Source organism: Xiphophorus maculatus, chromosome 12 (genome assembly GCF_002775205.1).
Source record: "Xiphophorus maculatus strain JP 163 A chromosome 12, X_maculatus-5.0-male, whole genome shotgun sequence".
In the NCBI taxonomy this organism is placed as follows: Eukaryota; Metazoa; Chordata; class Actinopteri; order Cyprinodontiformes; family Poeciliidae; genus Xiphophorus; species Xiphophorus maculatus.
Window position 1 is genome coordinate 20,255,415 of NC_036454.1, and position 19,289 is coordinate 20,274,703.

At 39.5% G+C, this 19,289-nt stretch overlaps 1 long non-coding RNA gene across 1 annotated transcript in view; it reads right to left on the reverse strand.

Annotated features, from left to right (window-relative positions):
• Window positions 1-18,810, reverse strand: part of LOC111610306 — a 42,460-nt gene extending 23,650 nt beyond the window's left edge. The window contains exons 1-2 of the long non-coding RNA XR_002753580.1: window positions 18,359-18,810; window positions 3,412-3,510 (exon numbers count right to left, since the gene is read on the reverse strand). This is a non-coding gene — a long non-coding RNA (uncharacterized LOC111610306). The remainder of the gene's footprint in view (window positions 1-3,411; window positions 3,511-18,358) is intronic.
• Window positions 18,811-19,289: the final 479 nt, after the last annotated feature.

A 19,289-nucleotide genomic window follows, 5' to 3' on the forward strand; every position in this document is an offset into this window, starting at 1 on the left:
AGAGAGCGTGTGCTTTATCCCATGCAATGTTTTTTTTATATCTTTCAGATAATTTATCACCAAGATGTTCAACAACGTTTGCTTTACATCCATCTTATTGATTCAGATATAAAGTATCAAAGGTAAGAAATTTTGAAAGTATGTGCTTAGTAATATTTGACACTGTGAGCTCATCTGTGAGGGTGTCAGAAAGCCCTGGCCGGCCCCAGGTATGGGCAGTCTTTGCAAATTTTTCAGTTCTTCTAGTTTTATGGGGGCCCAGCAAAGTGCCCTCCTTCCAAATAATCAATTGGAATAAGAGAATGATGTAAACTGCTTTTAAGGAGCTTATGGTGTTTGCTTAAAATTCTAATACAGTTTACCAGGTTTAGGATTTTTAATGTATTAATGGTCTAGTCTATGCAAAGGTCCTTAAATTATTTCATTCTAGCCTGAAGTGTACAAAAACAGAACAGATGCTGCCAAGTTACTCTATATTAAACAAAGATGTCTAAATAAAATCAAATGTGTTTTTGGTAAATGGAAACTATATTTATATTTTTTAAAATTGGGTAAAATGTGAGGATTTAAGTACTGTAAATGCCGATTAGAATTTACGGAGGTGTATTTGTACAAAGCGTATATGTTCATAGTGACTTTTTGTCTCTTTATCTGATGAAAAAACAGACTTTTTGGTCTTTAGTAATATCACAATGATTATTATTATGTGTGTTATGGTTCGTCATGCCTTGTCCTTGTAATTTAAATGAGTCCCCTGAGTCACAGTGCAAAAGGTTTCCGCAGGTTTGATGCACAGAAAGCCTTGAGGATTTTATTCCTGCTTATAGTTGGACCTTTTAAGCTTATTTTTAACTGGTTAAATAAAATATCCAGTTGGTTTTCTTCGACCACAGAGCCAGCTCAGTGCCATGTTATCACTGTAAACATCTCAGACAGTGAATGTTTGATCCCCACTCAGTTTATATTATTAAAATTTTTGTAATTGAGATAAGGCATGGGGAGATATCTTAACTACAACATCACACTATTCACATTATTCAGTATACCTGCAAGGATTGTTTTATATAACCAGTTTAATTTATTTGTTTTAAAACAATAAGTTCATCAAAGTTTTGCATATACCATAATTTTAATCAATACCAGCAGACTTGAAATAAAATATCTGAACATATTAAAAGACCAAAGCTGTTTGGGAACTGCGTGTAAAATTATACTCACAGATGTACCAGAAAATATCAGCTGTAACTGAGGTTTTGTGTGACACAATAACTAACTTAAGCTCTGTGAGGGGTGAGAAATAAAAAGTGGGAAGATTAGAGACAGAGAGCTATTTTATTATATTACAGGTCTGACTTTCTAGTACTACTTTTTGTTGGGGGTTTTTGTGTGAAATTAGGTTTAGCAAAAATTAATTTCTAGAATTTAAAAACATGCCATTCGAAAAACTTTGAGTCTGATTCCAATTGCTAACAAAACCTATTCCAGCACTCAGCTGGAACTGAGATCAAACCGGTTCATCATAGCCGTAGTTGGTACTTGTTTAAAAGGTTTGGGGACACAAAAAGCTGGTGCAAAGCAAACAGAATCAGGTGAGCACTAGAAACCTCATCCCCAATCAAAACCACACACAGTGAGGGTTTAAAAATGCCCCTACTGTACACACGAAAGAAAACCTTCCCAGTTTATAAATCATGTCATTAATGTCATTTTGCTGCTTGGGTCTGAACTGGGGTCACAGTTCATGACACTGTAATCAGTTGCAATGAATTTTTAAAATGACTTGTTGCTGACTTCACATTCTGGAAATACCATAAGTAAATTATCAAATGTTATGTTATCACATTCAATATTTAAGCATCTTTCAACTTAACTAATGAAACTGAGGAGAAAACTTAGCAAAATTACGCAAAAGTAAAAAATAATACTAAACCCCAAAACACTAAATTGAGTTCACTATTCATTTCCAAAAAAAATGGTTGGAATAAAAGGACTATCAAGTCCTGTGTTGAGCACCTTATGTTTCTCTTTAGCTCTTTAGAATAAAAATGTGACCTAAATATTGAGCAAAAAGGAAAATTAAAATTTTTCAAATTAAGATAAGATAAGATTTATTTGTCATTGTCATCAACAGATTACAACGAGATTGAGATTAGCATTTTATCTGACTGTGATTCTTAAAGAAAACGTGTTTGTCACAGTTCAGCTATAAATTATTATCTGATTGTCAAAGTGATTGGAAATTGAACGTTCATTTTGCTGTTCTAGCTTTGCTTCTGCTTTTAGCAGAAGCAAAGCTTCTTATTATTGAAGACAATATCAACTCCGGCTGAATATGAGCTTTAAAATCAGCCAGGTCCAATGCCTTTGTTCTGAATGTTCTGCAGAATTTTCTCTGTGGAAACGACTAGATGGCTATTTCTACTCAGTGACCTTCCCTTCTCTTCTAATTGGACCTTTTGAGAAGTTCACCAAAAGTGTAGGAGAACTGGGAGTAATTAAAGGCAGTTAAACTACAGTACACTAAACCCCAGGGGTGCTGACGTGCCACTTCATCTCATCAGCCTGTAACTTTTTCTCTTCTCAGCAATTTTTAATTTCTTTAGAACTGACAGAGAATAAACTTTTGATTATTAGGACTCATAATATGTATATATATTTGTTTCCAGGTGTGTAGGTTCTATCCAATCACATTGCTGCACTTGAATATCTCAAGAGGTCACATTTAAAATAAGCAAAGCAGTAGAATCTGTTTTGCTAACATACAGTTAGCATCTTTTTTCTTTCAAATGCTTCTCTGCTCAATATATTGTTTGCTTGTGTTCTAGTTGTAAGATGCCACTTATAATTTCAGTGGAAAAGAAAAAGTAAATCTGCAGGTCTGAAGGTGGGACCTAACTTTGTACACATAAAGGACACACACACACACACACACGCACCCACATACACACACACATGCACACACACACACACACACACCCACGCACACACACACCCACACACACACACACACACACACACACACACACACACACACACACACACACGCACGCACGCACGCACGCACACACACACACACACACACACACACACACACACACACACACACACACACACACACACACACACTGTGTCTTTCTATCTTCCATTCAGTTCCCATTCATCCCTATAGCCTAATACTTACACTTACTCATTACCAGTAGCTACATGCTTAATCTTAATCCTAAACTAAACTCAATTCACACTTTAGTCCTGAGCCTAACTCCTTAGCCACAAAAGCACTTCTTCCTACGAGGCCCAAGAGCAGTATGTCCACCCAATGTAGTATTTGTTGAAAGGAATAGGCCTTACAAGTTAAGAAATGCTAAAACACAAATAGACAAATATTAATATTGGCCATCAACCACATCTTACCTCATACAGGTCCAGTGACAATCAAAATTCCTGAGATCCTGTGATTGCTTCCTCTTTCTGCGTCCTGCAGCTGCCTGTTGCTCCATTTCTCCATTACTGCTGCAACAAAACACACACAAATACAGTAAGAGAGACTATGTTTACCCGAAGGGAACTTTTAGCTGTTGAACAGCTTCTCCATTGCAAATCACAATTAACTTGTCTCCACTAAAAAGATTTAAAGAAGAAAGTGATAGCAGCAACTGCTATGTTTATTTTGAGGAATTCAAATTTTCAATAACTTTGTGCAAATATCTCCCCGACCTTTACACTTTGCCTCAAATCAGCTATTTAAACGCAGGACTTCTGCAGAACCTGAAGAGAATGTCAAAGCTTGTTTTAATACTTACATATTCCACAAATACAAGTTTAACAGTCAACCTGAAAGGGAACAGCTGCATCACTTCTTCCTAAACTATCATACAATTATGATAAATGCCCTGTTGCCTTTTGTAGCTAACTCTTCTCCAGTATTTCTACCACAACACAAGTGACTTCCACTCTGCCTCCTATCCCAGGGGTCAGCTACCTGCAGCTCCTAAGCACATGTGGCTCCTTAGGCCTTAATAACTTTGGCCAGAACTGATGAGTGTCAAACAGGTTTTTATTTAGATAATATAAGGCTTTCTTTTTATTTTACTAGGTTTACCAAGATTTGGATGCAATATTGTTACAGAAAATCTTCAACAGAATGACACTAAAAGGACAAGGAATCAATTTTTGCTGTTCTCTCACTTGTCATTGGATCACTGGCAACGTTTATTGAAATGTAACCATTCACTCTTTGGAAAATTGTATTTCTTGTATTGCTTCAAATCCTAAAAACAGCTATTAAGTCAAATTTCTTTAATCGAAAAGCAAAACAAAAAAAGTCTACTTTGATGGTTAAAAAAAAGTTGATAAGCTATGTTCATTTGAAAGGGAAGGTATTGTGGCTTTACATTTGCATTTTTTGTTGACCAGATTAAACAAAATTTCCTTGCTATTGTTTAGATTGTACTGATTGATTTACTGTTGACTTAATGAGTTGAATATTGCTTCAGTTTTTGTGTAGTAACAAACTTTGATTTAACTTTAGATGCAACTGTTGACATTCACCTATGCCCCACTGGTTGAAGACACTAAGGTGAAACCCTGGTCACATGCCAATAACAATAAAAATAAATGACAAGGTTTGTACTCTTAAAATAACATTTGAGATTGCTTTGCTTCACATCTAAAAGAGGGTACATTTATCCTAATCTTTCAAAATCTGCAAAAATATACAGATGTAAAGCATATGCAGTTTGCTTTTCTGTCCCTGGTGATTGTCTGACTCCTCTGATATGTCAGTATCAAACTGACAGGTGCCACGTTTTATTAGAGCTCTCAGCTAACATCCATCAGGGCAAACCCACACTGGCACAAACACATTCTCAGCGTCATGTAAGTCTGTAGTCAATAACAAAGCACAACAAGAGTCGTTTAAATTAGTTGATTTGTTTTCAGGATTTTATTTCACCACACACTTGGTACAAAAATGCATCACTGGCCACACAGGATATGAATAGAGCATTGTTTTACACATCTTAAAGCATCCTTGTGGTTTTGTGCCAAATCAGTGTGCATATGTGTATTTCAAGCCCTACGGCACAGTTTAGGACACGATAGAGCGCTCCTCCCCCTTTACCTTCACTTTGTTCCCTTTGCGGCTTGTGTGACTTGTCTCATCCTATCTCCCTCTAGCACCCATCTCTTCCTAGCGCCACACTCTTAGGATATATGTGGAGGGTGGCTGGGTTGGGGGATGGATAGTGGTGATGAGAGAAAATATGGAGATAGTGAGGGGGCAGGGGGTGCCATGGTTATTGTTTCTCTAGAATTACATAGTGCCAATGCACAAGTAGTTGTAATCAAAATTTCCTACAAATGTTAGCTGCACCGATTTAAAAACATTGCATATGTTGCAATGCACTTGCAATTGTGTGTATCTCTGAGTGTGTCACTCCTTTATACCTATAGGACAAAAGGAAGTAGGCACAGAAGAAAAGTGTCTCCTTTCTTTATAGGTAAGGTGTGTCTTCTCTATATACCCCAGGTAGCTTTCAGTGTTTCATTATCCAGAGTGGAGGCACTGTTTTGCCACCCGGCTCACCCCATGCTGCCTGTTTCATTTCCTCTCGATAATAATCCATTAGCCGACGCCGGGCTAAAACTCACAGCCGTTTAATTATTCTCAATTCTTCAGCAGCACGCCGGGCCGTACCACTCATCAGAGGGAACAGAGAGGCGATAGACTATCCGCGCATAATAAAAGGCCGACAACAGGATAACTGTACAAGGAAGGGGATAATTTCATATGCCCGCTCTGACAATTGTAGAATATAAGAAAAATAAATAAGTAACCCACAGAAATTCACATGCCAATAAATGTAATGCAGGCCATAAATATTGGCATGCACAAATTCCAAAATTGAAATGGGAAAACAAAAAAAAAAGCACATTTTGTGTTTGTATCTCACTGAACAATGTGTTTATAGGCCCAACCCTCCTAAGCATATTAATGAAAATTAACAGATGTTAGAGGTCAGCTACAGTTTGTGTTTTGGATTTTTGTAACACGGGTAAAGAATGACACTAGGGAAGATTTTAATTTGCATCAAAGACTTATGAAATCAGTCCTTCTCTCTCTTGCTGCAGTGGCATATTAAGTTTACAATAACTGCTTAATAAAAGTAAAATCTACACAATTTAACAACATTTTTGCAGAAATGACATAAATACACAATACATCTCAGAATTTTATTATTTTTTTAAATTAAAGCCTTTTTTTATGTTTGGCTTATAGAACTGGAATAAACTGATGGGTCATGTGTGTGTATCTCTGTTTGTTTCTTCCAGGAGGCTCTGCTAGGGGACACCAGAAGGAAACTGCTTGTAATTAATTGTGGGGTGGCACCAGCTATACAAAAAGCCAGGATTTTTATTTAGGTGTGCTGCAATGGGGGATGGATAGTGGCGATGAGAGAAAACTTGAACTTTAAATAAAAAAAAAAAAAGAAAATCCAGATCCGTCTTAGAATTTTTGAAGGCTTTATATTGGATTATTTGTAGATGCTGTATCATTATTATTATTATTATTATTATTATTATTATTATTATTATTATTATTATTATTATTATTATTATTATTATTATTATTATTATTATTGTTGTTGTTGTTGTTGTTGTTGTTGTTGTTACTTTTATTATATATTTTTTGTTTTAGATTTTCAATAAATGTTTTTTTATTTAACTAAACAAATAATATGCTATTGATTTGTTTTCAATTATGTATACAACAAAAATCAGCTGATTTGACAAATTAGACCATGCTTTTGTGTAATGTTCCTTTAAAAATTCTTTAACTCCTGATTTCAGATGTAAATATGTGAACCTTATATAATTTGGCAGCAGAGCCTAAATGAACTTCATATGGGGGTAATAAGACGGACAAAACATAGAGCACTTGAATATAGATATGCATTGCAATTTATCAACGCTTACTCTTTTGCTTCTGAAATTCAAGGGGTTGGGGATGGGCCAACAAATTTGAGGAGGGGAAATTACCCACTCTTGGTACCCCCTTGGTGGTGTCATTGGACATTACCATTGGACCTGGCAATAAATTGTCAGCTCAGATTAAAAAAAAGTCAGACCAACAAACAGAAAACCAAATATTAATAAATAAAATACCAGCTTAGATTTAACATCGTTCGTGGCAGCATTATCGTTCAATTAGTGGCAAGTGTTAGAAAACTAAACAAAGCTTGATTTGGTACACAGTGGTAGTAATCAAAGGATTTAATGGATGCAAATGTGATTCTTAGCATGCAAGACTCTGGCGACCGTGAATAAAATAAAATTGCCTTTGGGACCTCGATTCTGCCTAAATACGCCAAAAAAATAAAAAAATAAAAAAATTGCAATCGCTAATGTGTATGCGTGTGCATGTGTGTGCCAGCGGACATTTTAGGTCTACCCTCCCCACACTCTCACTACTGCCAAACGCCTTAAGATGGTGGCACCTTGAGGCAGAGAGACACTCATACAGAAAGCCAATCTCCTCCTCCCTTTTACCCTTTCCTCTACCTCAGGTCTTCACGACAACACAAGTCTGACTCTGTCTCCCCTCCCCTTCTCTAACCCTTGGTATCCCCCTAATAAATATTTAATTTGCCTCTCTCTAATAAGGATATTAGGCAAGTATACCCCAGCTCCTGTCATATATGCATGAGTCCTCTCTCATCAAATTTACATAAAAGGGCCAGATGCTAATGCAAGCATAGCAACGGCTCCTCACTATTCTATCTATGCACTGGTCTTGGCTCCCTGGTCCAAGCGGCTATATAATTTAATTGCCACACAGCATATATTTTTCAAATGATTCGCATTACTCTGATTGTACGCGGGCCTCTGAACAACATGATTTACAGAGACCAGAAATATGGGCTGTTCTAAATGTGCCTTTATGCGTTCTCAATGTTTCCAAAGCCCCTCCTCCCATACATAACAGGCAGCTTTATGCATAACACAAAAAAGAAAATATCTCAGACAGTGAATAGAGAAGCGTTCTGTATTTATCAACCAAAAAACGTGTTGTTGACTAAACTAAGCTTGTACTGTTTAGCCTAATTACGATAAAAATGAAAGTGAATACTTCCCATTTCTATTTAGTGGCAGGCACCTTGGCAATCCTTGAGTACAGATTTACCTACTGCCCTTCAGGCAATAGAAAACAGCACCTAAAAGCAATGAAACTTAGTCAAACGAACAGCACGAAAAAATGTGGCTGGTTGTTGCAATTAATTGCGGATGAATAATGCAGTGACACAAAATACATTATTTACACCCTTTCATCTTCAAGGAGGAGGCACATTTCATATGCGGTGTACTCATTCGCCTCTAATGCTGTGGTGCCGACACTTGCATAATCGAAAGCCAAGCAGAAGCACAGATACTCTGGAACACAAGCTGCTGACAGCCACCTTTGTAGTTTTGGAGCGAAAAATAGCATTTGTGCACGCAGCCTTGTTATGCACAGCTGTTGTCACAATGATGCTGTATAATCATGCAGATATAAAGCTAAAAGTATATAGTACAAGTAAGATGCCGAGATAAATTTAATTTAGCAAACAATAGACTGCATTGAATCAAACATGAATTTGCAGTTGCATAAATGTTATTTATCTTACACATATAATCCTATATCATGTTATTTATGCAGCTATTTATATACAGTACTCATGCAAACATACATGATGGAAGACTGGTTATTTTGGCAAAATTGTAATTTTTTGTTTTTAATTAAATAGGAATAAAGAAAAACTGCTGTGTTGTTGAAGACTTTTAGCATTTTTAGGGTTAGGAACAGGGAAAGCTAAAGTAAGATCTACTCCCAAATTACACATTATGACTGTCACCAAAGCAAAAATATTTTAGGTATATTTACACAAAATATTTACGCAAAATATGTTTTCTCCTTTTTTGACATTTCAATGCACTTCAAAAAGCAAATAGCTCAAAGTCAACACCGGAAATATGTTATGAAATTAATCCAATGCAACAGAGACATAGACATATATTCAAATTCAAATCCATACAGTTCTATGTGAATAACAGAGGTTTTTAAGCATCTGCAACAGAAAACAACTGGAGCTCAGAGTGTCAGAGGTTTAAGATGTTAATCATGCACTTCTTCTGTTGTTCATGAAGACATTTCAATTCATGCAAGAGTACTTTCATTATGCCATAATGACACAAACCTTCCTAAATATGAATCTGTTACTTTGAAACACTGTCTGCTTATTATTACATCTAGAACATGTACATAAACACACTGTTAGGCATGGAGCAAAACCATGCAGTTCAGCATAACCCAGCATGCCTGCTGCTCCCCACAAGACATTCAAGTGGCCATGCATGATGTCATTAAAAAGGGCCGAGCCATGACATTCCTCATTGGATTATTGGGAGGTTATGGCTGGACGTCTGGGTACTGAGCATAGGTTAATCAGTGCACTGTCAATTGGAAATGACACCTTCTAGGTGTCTGTGCATATTTAAATACTTTACCACTCTGGTTTATAGGTAACTAACATGGAAAGGTAAAGTAAATCAAATACCAAGTGCACAAGTTTTTTACTTCATGAGCATGATAATGCGTGTGCACGATGAGCCTCAGAGACATGGGGGTGGGTGACATTCGGGGTTTCCACACAAGAACAAACACCCAACCACTCACAGGAAACCAGGAACCTGTCCCGCATCAGCAGGGACCGATGCTGCCATGCGCAAGGTGATCTCACCTACCGTTGCTGTGGCAACACCAACCAGAGGGAAAAGCCTTACTGTGTGTGCGCGCATGCGTCCGCTTCTGCATGCATGCGAGTGTGTGTGAGAGAGTGTGAATGCGCAGCAGTGATTGTGATAGAAGCTTGAGCTGAAAGAGGAGAGTGTAGAAATAGGAGGAGGGCCTTCAGGAATTCACATTGTGCCCGGTTTGTTTAAGGTTCATGCCTCGTTCATTTATGACCCTTTATCAGGGGAAATACCGAGCCGGCGGTTTCAATTATCAAAGGCCAGCATGGCTATGTTGGTACAATAACAACTCGGTGTTTTATCAGACGTATGGTGAGCAAATGAATGCTTTTCCAATTACTACAAGTTAGTCATAGTGAGACAAAGACGACATGAAAGCATAGCCGGTTCCATGCATGCAAACTAAGATAGCGGCGCGCGCGGGGATGCTTTCTGCAAACATGTGCATGAAAGCTACACGTTCATCTGTGGGAAAATAGCCAAAATAAAGTCCCTCTCCTACCAGCTGGTTGTGCTGAATTCTATTAGTGATGAAGAGCTAACTCAGACTATAAGGGTCATCTGCTTATCAATGGGTGGTGGTGGCCTAGGTCTGCACTGCAGCCATGAATGCCCTGAATTCATTACCCCTAGTACACAGATGGTGTCTGGCTGCTCTGTCTCAAGTTCAAGTTCACGTCCTGGAGACACGCACACACACAAACACAGAGCGGGGCATGGCTCAGCCCAGAAAAGCAGACGTAGTTGACTGAGCCATTGTTCTCTCTCATCATCATGATTGCGAAAGCTTCACTAGCTATTCAGGATGCCTGGGTCAGTTAATCACATGGACAAACACACGAAGGAAGGGTACACGCATGCAGAGACATACATATGTAGATGCGCATGGAGCCTTTTGCCCTCTCGGAAACTCCAGCAAAGTAACAAGCATGCTGTGTCAAACTGGACACAATAGTTTTAACTGTACCTGGAGACAAGCTCTAAGTGGAAAAATATTGCTATAGCAAAACAACATGAAAGAGAAACAACATATTAAAAAGAGACACAACCATGCTAAACAAATATGTCAATGAACGCCACCTGTGCTGGATCTAGGAGAGGAGTGAGTCACCGAGTAAGAGCAGGTTCTGGTGTTCTATCTGTACAAGTTTCTTTTACAAATCATAATGTTGATTAGTTTGGAACACATCAAGTTCTGAGCTTCAGACCAGAAAAAAGACAATTTAAGGATCATTGTTTCCACCTCAAAAATCTAATTATAGATAGATAGATAGATAGATAGATAGATAGATAGATAGATAGATAGATAGATAGATAGATAGATAGATAGATAGATAGATAGATAGATAGATAGATAGATAGATAGATAGATAGATAGATAGATAGATAGATAGATAGATAGATAGATAGATAGATAGATAGATAGATAGATAGATAGATAGATAGATAGATAGATAGATAGATAGATAGATAGATAGATAGATAGATAGATAGATAGATAGGATTTTGTTCTACTGCAAATCGTTACATCAATATTCACAAGCAGAAACACGGCAGGTGCAGGACACAGTATGCGTTACACAAATATACAGATTTGGTATTCATTCATTCATTCATTCATTCATTCATTCATTCATTCATTCATCCATCAAAAGAAAAGCTATTTTAGTTAGCTCATGAAAAAAAAAATTCAGTCATATTTCTAGGGGCAGAATATTTATGAAAAAGGAAACCTAGCACTGTGTATAATGTGATTGTAAGTCAGTAGAAAATACTTCTTGTTTATTGCAACAGAGTTGGTAGACTTAATAAAAAACCTGTTTATCAGAACCACATTATTAAATCAGACATTTGAGAAACACCATGCAAAACTCTGCAAGTGAGGCTTTCAGGTTCCCTCATGCACCTCAGGATGGCATGTGGTTATACAACAAGGATTGGAATTAGGAGACTGTAGGCCTCAGGCTAGAGCCAGTTTTCCTGCCCTACCTACACAAGTTTCTTTTCGCTTTTGTAAATTAAGCTACATTTATAGTGTGTACTCAACTTTGAGGTCCATAGACCTTAGAAATATTCACACAGACTGTGAAATCATCTTTGTATTTGTCTAGTCTAAAATGTTTACAAAAAGCTTGACATCTTTCCAAGTAAGAAGGCTGACCCAAAATGTTAGATTAACAATGCCTGACCTGCCAGGCACTCAATGAAATATATCAAAGCAAAGAAGGGGTTCAGTCAATGGCACCATTGTTTTAAAAATATACAATACTGGTTAGCCACACAAAGATCCAACAAAAATAATGCACTTCACCAGATAAATGACAATAAGGTTTTCAAAGATGAAATGTTCTTTTGAAAGATCCATTAAATTGCCCTCTCTTCCCCAAAATCTGAGGACCCCAATGCCACTGCCTCTGTAAGCCCCTTGTAAAGTCTGGCCTGGTTTCAGCTGCCAGAGACCCTTCAGTGATTCTCTGCTTGAGAGAAGCACAATTTCATTCAACTTTTTATTGATCTTTTACAGTAAATAAAACAATTATAAATACAGCATTGTTGATACTAAGGTTAAAAATGGAAAGATTGGAAAAAATGATTAGATGGTGGAAGAGTCACAGACTGCTTCCCTCCCTTCTTCTTTGACATTCACTGTGCTCCCCTCAACAGCCCTAAAACAATGCTTTCTTTCATAACGAAAGAAAACAACTTCAATTGACTTAACCAAGGATAAGACTTGTTTCATTCATCAGTGCTTGGCCTAAATCAAGGTCTCAGATTTCTTTCTGGCAAGATTTGCTGTATGCCGTTTCTGACATGGTTTGGAACAAAAGACACCAGTTTTGTCTGATGGTGTGAGAAAGTCTCTATGTAATAGGGGTTTTTTTCAGCAAAGGCAGTTCTGAATTTAGCCATTCTGGGTCTTCTTGCCACAGCATACAGGAAGGACACTTTGTTGTAAAATTACAAATTTGTTGACAAGCTTCTCTTGGCCTTTTAACGTTTAAATTTTATTTTTAAAAATAAAGAAATGCATAAAAATAAACACATTAATTTTTATACTTCCTTTAGTAAATAAGAACGTGTGTTTGAAACATGTAATATTTGCCATGGGCCGGTACAAGGTTTTTCCAGAATGTGAACCTTGATTTACAACACAATGGTTTAACACAAAATCAAGATAACCATAGTAACATGATCTAATGGTTTTTATTTTAAACAGCAAAATAATGGCAGCTTCTGTACTGACATAAACTACTGACTATAATAGGTACTGTATATCTATGTTATTTATACAGTTTGTCAGGACATATTTCCACACAGCTGATCTTGTCTTTGATGGAGTTAGCCTTCTTTCAACCAGCTCACCAGCAGTGCACAGCAATAGGCTGGGGAGGGGAAGTGCTGCATTAGTCTGTGCTAAGGGATGAATTTAAGATGATTTTAGTCCTGGGCTAGAGCCATTGTTTCATTTGCTGCTCACAAGTTTTGAAGGTAAATTTAGCATGAATTGGCTTTAAGATTTTTAGGTTTCAGTGCACAACCATCCATCCATCCATCCATCCATCCATCCATCCATCCATCCATCCATCCATCCATCCTTAGGGGATCTAACTCACTTTATGGAGTACACAAAAAACAAAGGAGTCATGGGATGTGTGAAAAAAAGTTGCTACTTGTACGTCTGCCCAGCTTAGAGAGGGGGTTGGTTAAGAATAATAGTGCTGTTATTTTATTAGATTTTTTTTCTTCAAATAGTTGCATGTTAGTTAACTCCTTCAAAATCCAATTAAAACAGCACATGTCTCATGTAATTATCTTTATGTTTTAAAAATTCTTGTTTGAAAATTTCACTAATACAAAAATAAAATTAATACGCCCGTAGTAAGAATTGGCTCTGTCTGTAATCTGATGCTAAGATTGTAGTGTTTTGATACTTTCTCTGGCATCATATTACTGTATTAAATGTATAAGACAAAATATTAGAGGTTCGACCAATCATACATTTCTTAACATCTTGATACCAGTAACTGGTCCTTTCCTAAAAGGTCTACAATGGAAACAACCTTTCAAGTAATTCACATGATGCAGCCTATCAATCTACCACATTAGCACAATTTTAGTGAATCCCCAAACTAAAACTGCTAGTGTAGACACGTTTATTGTAGCACTGCTTTTCTAATACCAAAAATGATGCTCCCTTTGTTAATTATGACTAAAGCAGGTTTAGTAACCTTTCAGCAAATATGAAGTCTCTTTTTGGCACCATCTGGCCAACCTCTGTTTCACCTGTGACATCTAATGCTTCTCTGTTCAGATTTCTATTTACTTAATTAGGACGCAGTTTATGTTGAATTTCAGACATAGTGGTGTAAGTTGTCGTTTGTTCAAATGTCCTATATATAACAATGTCTGCATTGATTCTCAAGTGGGGGCCACGCTGGATTACAGAGTTGCACCACGTCACATTCACATTCATATAAAAGCATAGTTTTTTTTTTAAGCTAATGACCCAGAATCCTCATTATCAGCTCAACTGGCGAGACGGGAACGCGGACAAGACCGTTACTGCTCGCGAGTTTGGAACCGCCGCGTCAGCTTGAGGCTGGGAAACCTCGCCCCTTTCTTTGGGGATGCAGATGAGTCTGGTGCACTTGACGTCTTTTCATGACCCCTGTCGCTCCCCCTCTTCCACCAATATCCCCATACCCCCCACCCACCCACACACCGCACACCCGGCCCCTCTAGGCCCTCACGACGCTGTCTGTCATAGTGGGCCCGGGCACGGCATTGCCACTTGCCCCACCGAGCGTGGGAATGGGATCGTCCAGTCGTTCACATCTCCTGCACTGCGGTTAACGGAATCAATTAAGCAGACCCGACCCAACACCCACCCACATACACACACACCAGCCTCTCCCCAATACCCCCCTCACTACCCCTCCTTCTCTACCTCCCTCCTTTCCCTAACCCTGTCCCTACGTCCTTCTCTCTTTCTCTCCATTTTTTGTCAGCTCTGTCTGTATACATCCTAATCATCACTACCGTTTGGAATGCCGGCGATGCTTGCAGGCCAAACCCCAGAATGTTGAAATGAGGGCGCACGTGGATTTCTACAGTAGCCCCCAGAATGTGACTCTTCCATGCACCCAGTGGGCCTGTGCACAAACCTCATGCATTTTAAATAACATAAATCATGCAATATTATGAAAATCAAGAGGACTATAAATATTAACATGCAATATGTGACCTGAGAAGAACCAGGGTGTGTGTGGAGGTGCGCGTGTATGTGTGTGTGTATGCATTTTAAAGTTGGACATAATGCACAAGAGAGCAGTTGTAAAATCTGACTGTCAAAGCTGCATGTTCTTCGTACAGTCCTATCAAATACACATATATTCACACTGTGGGAGAAAATACAACATAAATTACAGAACAGAGACAAAAATACAGCCAGTTTCTGTTGACATAAGTGATATTTGCAGGCTTTAGTCCGTGGGGAAATCAAAGTGTGCGTCCGTCCAAAATGTCCTCGATGAGTCTGGAAGTAGTTTTTACTTTCGGTTATCTAGCTTTATGACGAGCAGAACACTCATACAGCTAGATAACCAAAGATAACAACCCACTCCACTGTCTTCTACAGTAATCCACAATCCATGTTTCACCTTCTGGGCTCCAAAGTTTTCAATTTTTACAACTTAAGTATTCTTGGCAAAATACAGTCATATCATATCCTTTATATTCCCTTTTACTGTAGCTGCAGATGGCCAACCAGAATTGTTTAACACTCAGGAGTTAAAGGTGATAATTCTTCAAGGGAAAAAAGGATTATATATTCCCAATGTTAATGTCAAATTCACTTGACATTAACCAGTATTACTGGGTTGAAGTAGGCCTTGGAAATCGGTGGTAAAGTGCAGTCATCCGTGCACACGGGGCCCTAGTTTGCAATGCAAATTGCCTCAATCCCACAAAGGCTCTTTCGCCTCTATTAAGTCGTAGTGGCAGCAGCAATAGAAGATCTTGCAAGGCCGGGTGGTGAAGAAAAATCCAGGTTTCCCGTGGAAAGCGCAATAAGCGACAGGGAATTAGGACGCAAATGTTTCGGATTGAGGAGATTATGTTTGCTTCTTTTTTCTTTCTATTTTTTTGGCAAAAGACTGTCAAGTTCTCCGTTTGCGTCCTGTTTGTTTGGGGATCGAAAACCTGCGATGACGGTCCATTCAGCAGGCTGGATCGGAAGAAAGTGGTAGTGTGTTGAAATAGGGGACAATCCCCTTCCACTGACAGAAATCGGGGGCAAAGGGCTGGCCAAAATATGGACCAGCCCGGAGGAGGTCAAAGGCCTCGCGGACCGGGAGAGTGGAACTGCGGTGATGTCACGAAAAAATTCGCAAATGCGCCCTCCTTTCAGATGCACGATCTCCTCATCCATTTACACAGATCGCGCTGCGTGGAGCGAGTCCGCCGCGCATGCAGCGAGCAGCTCCGCCGCTCCTCCTTTCTCACACACAGCAGCACAGGGAAGGAAAACGGAGAGCAAAGGAAATGCTTGTTTTCCTATTTTATGAACCGCAGCTCGGGAGCCATTCGGAAGCTTTCTTTTTCCCCCTCTCTTTTAATGGAAGATGAGAGCAGAAAATAAAGCATGACACCCGAAATAAGACAGCGACGAGCATCGCGGAGCTGCCTCCTCTGCACAGACCAGGTTTAATATCCTCAGTAGCATGATCTCCGTCTGCTTATTGCTGCTCTCCTGTTCTCTTCAGATGCAACTGTAGGAGTTAAATCGCTCTCTCTTGCTCGATTTGTGCGTCGAAAATCCGTAAGAGGCTCTTGTTGGTTTTTTTGTTTTGTTTTTGTTTTTTTTTGTTTTTTTCGCGACTGTCGCATCCGATGGGTAAGGTAGAGACCATATATTCTGGCTCGCCTCGCACCAACTGAACCCCCCACCCCACCCACCACCTCCCTGCACTCTCGGATGTTAACCCCCCTCCACTTTTCCTTAGAGAAAATGCAAGTGGATGACAGCTCAAATATAAGATCTTTGTAAGTGTGAGTTAGCCATCAACAATGTAGCGGGACGCGCGATGGCTCATGCGCAGGAGGAGAATGTAGCTCCACAGAACCCTGCGCTGGCTTGTGTACAACTTCTGATTCTGTTCGGACGATGAAACCCGCCACCCCCCGCCCCCCCTCTTACACTCCACACACGCACACAGTACAGAGGAGGGCGGGGGGGCGGGGGGGAAAGGTTTGTCTCGGTTTGACTCGGTTTGTCTGAGTGAGTGGAAAGATTAAAGCTTTAAAAAGTTTGGATTTGTGTAACCTCCACCTGTGTTGCTGTAATTTTAGACCTGACCCCGAAGTTTTTCTTCTCGTATGGCCCCGACTCTGCATTTCAATCAGGGATTCCTCTGCTCATGTTTTCAGTCACAACCATCACATCCAGTAACTCTAAGCACACTGTCTCCGCAGTAAAAATAAAAAAAATATAAAATAAAAAAGTCAAAAAAATTTACATATTGTATCAAAATATATACTTGGAATAAAACTCGTTATCACTCATTTGCCTTCTTAATTTCTTTGTTTTCAGCTGTTTTTATATCCAGCACAAGCATTTTGACCTGATTATTGATGGCAACGTGTGAGGCCAGCTCCGGATCAGCCTGACTAACTTTTCAATGATCACCTGATTAGAATGCAAGAAGCTTTAGGCCGGGCCTTCCCACTCAGAGGCCGTGATTTAATTACAGCACAGTCGATTCTACGCACAACCTGCTGATCCCTCCAACATGCACTGAATTGAAATTGAGAAATTCCATAATGGATGCCATCTGTCAAATGGATATTTTTTTGGTATTAAGTGCAGTAACAACGTAGCGGAGCTGTAGTTAGTGTGAGGGCTTTGTTTTTAAGAGACCGCATGACAATTTTGGTGACGTTACATGCAGACAGTAGTGGGTTCTTTTTTATTATTATTATTGTTTCAGCGCGGCACCGGAGCTCGTTTCATAAACAAGAGTCATTACAGATTTGCTTTGCTTTTGCATCTAAATCAGTCCGTATTGGACTCAAGCAATGTACTGATCACGTATCTCAAGTTATATTTAGTCAGCCTTAACTTGAGCAACAAACAGCGCGTTTTCTATTTAAAAGAGGCGTTTTTAAAAAAATCTTATAATAGTGTGACTTATTTTTATCCAACTGTTGCGAACGCAAATAATAATAATCCCATTTTAGCTCAAGCCTCCACGATAACTCATATGCAAACTTGGCAGACTGCACAGCGCATTCTGCAATAAAGTGCCATGTGACAATTATAGCCTAACTTAAATACACGATTTCAATTAGAAAACAAATCTTCCCCGTCTTATATGTTAACTTCAAACGGTGTAGGGAGATGAAAGCGATCTAAAACATCGGAATTAACTTAGGCACGAACAACTTCCCCGCATTAGGCTCTAACTAAGACAATATGAGTTACTTGGGCATATATTCTTGTACGTTTTAACTTTTTGCGCACCAGAGTGCAAGCGCATCCCTCAAACCAGCCACTAAAAGTTGAACTTACTTTCTCACGGTCCAGCCAGATGACTGCCAGGGAATCAGAAAGTGTCCAAGGCTGCAGAAGCAGAAGAACAACGACGTCCGTGTGTATCGTGGTATGATGTGTAGGTAAATGTTCCTCTTGGAGGTGGGAGGGGGGCGGGGGGAGTAACTAAAAATCCCAGGCGTTTAAACATGCCGGGTTGGTGGGTAGTTGGTCGGTTTGTTGGTTGCTTAAGAGGGGGGGAGACTTTAAAACTGGTGCTGCCACTTTGTAACCCGCATTAGGCGGCGCGCAACGGCCGCTCTGTGCCAAAAGCATGAGCACATCCCAGGCACATGACAGACGCAGAGACGGGCAGGGGAAAAAAAGAGGGGAGGGATGAGGAGAGGGAGAGACAACTTTCCCATAAAGCAGCAAATAGAAAAGTGCACAGTTGAGCTCTCAGAGAGTGTGCAAGTTTTTTTTTTTTTTGTCTTGTTCTCTCTCACCCCCTTACCAATCCCACCACCACCACCCCCTGTTGATAATGGGGTTCGGATGAGGAGAGAAGAGGGGGGGAGAGAGGGGCGGTGGGTGGTGATGATGAAGGTGATGATGATGAGGAGGGGTGGGTGTAAAGTCCATCCTTCTCTGTGAGTAGAGGACGTGCTCTGAAATCCAAAACAAGTTCCCTCGGTTCTTTTGTTGCACGCACGAACTGAGGGAGCATTGTTCGGACCCCACTCCCCTTTCCTCTCCCCCCCGCCCCCCTCTGACCAGGTTGCGATCTGAGCCTCGCAGTCGGGGTGGTAATGAATTTGCTGCGGGCGCTACTCTAACACGCTTTGACAAACGGAACGCATTTATTGCGGTTTTGCAGACAAAATATGGGGGAATAATTTTGCAACGTGCAATACCAAAAAAAAACTAAGTCTGTGACTAAAGTCAAAAGTAGAAAAGAAGAGAAAATTTT